This window comes from Elephantulus edwardii, unplaced genomic scaffold, assembly GCF_000299155.1.
Source record: "Elephantulus edwardii isolate Elephantulus edwardi_28Jun2011 unplaced genomic scaffold, EleEdw1.0 scaffold00249, whole genome shotgun sequence".
Taxonomy (NCBI): Eukaryota; Metazoa; Chordata; class Mammalia; order Macroscelidea; family Macroscelididae; genus Elephantulus; species Elephantulus edwardii.
In genome coordinates this window covers 1,328,812-1,329,874 of record NW_006399999.1, presented here as the reverse complement: position 1 = coordinate 1,329,874, position 1,063 = coordinate 1,328,812, and positions in this window count along the sequence as shown.

Here is a 1,063-nt window from a genome sequence, read left to right as displayed (position 1 = left end):
ACTGGAAGATATCCACATATATTCCTATTCCCAAAAAAAAGTGATTCGACAAGAGTGTGGAAATTATCAAGCAGTATCACTAATATCACAGGCAAGCAAAATCTTGCTGAAGATTATTGTTATTATTATTGTTGTTGTTGTTGTTATGTGCCGTTGAGTGGCTTGTGACTCATAGTGACCCTATGTACAACATCCCTAAACCCTGCTCTGTCCTGTCCCAATTGCACTGTATCCAAAACACTCACCCCGATTACCTCTGTCACGGAATCAATCCACCTCATAGAGGGTCTTCCACTCCTGTGCTGTCCCTCCACAATCCCAAGCATGATGTCCCTCTCCAAGGACCGGTCCCTCCTTACAACATGTCCAAAGTATGTTAGACGGAGCCCCAGAATCCTTGCCTCCAAGAAGCTGTCCGATTTAACACTTTCCAGGATGAATCTGTTTTCTTAGCAGTTCATGGTACTCTCAATACTCTTCTCCAGCACCGCATCTCAAAGGCCACATTCTCCTTCTCTCCTCCTTAGTCATTGCCCAACTCTCTGATGCATAACAAGTGATAAGAAAGACCATGGTCTGTATCAGGCACACCTTAGTCTCCAGAGTGACACCATTGTTCTTCAGTACTTTGGAGATGTCTCTCACAGCAGATTTTCCCATCACAATACGTCTTTTAATGTTCTGGCTGCTGGTGCCAAGAGTGTTGACTGTGGAGCCAAGCAAACTCTGAGAAGAATGGGAATCCAAGAACACTTGATCGTGCTAATGTGAAACCTATACTTGGACCAAGAGGCAGTCATAAGAACAGAGCAAGGAAACACTGCATAGTTCAAAATTGGGAAGGGCATATACCAGGGATGTGTCCTGTCTCCATATATTTTCAACCTATATGCAGAACAAATTATCTTTGAGTCTGAGTGTGGATTTTTGGATTGGTGGAAGATCTATCAACAATCTGCGCTATGCAGATGGCACAACCCTGCTTGCTGAAACCAAGGAGGACATGAAGCGGTTGCTGCAGAGGGTCAAGGACTGCAGCCTTCAATGGGGATTGAGGCTCAAT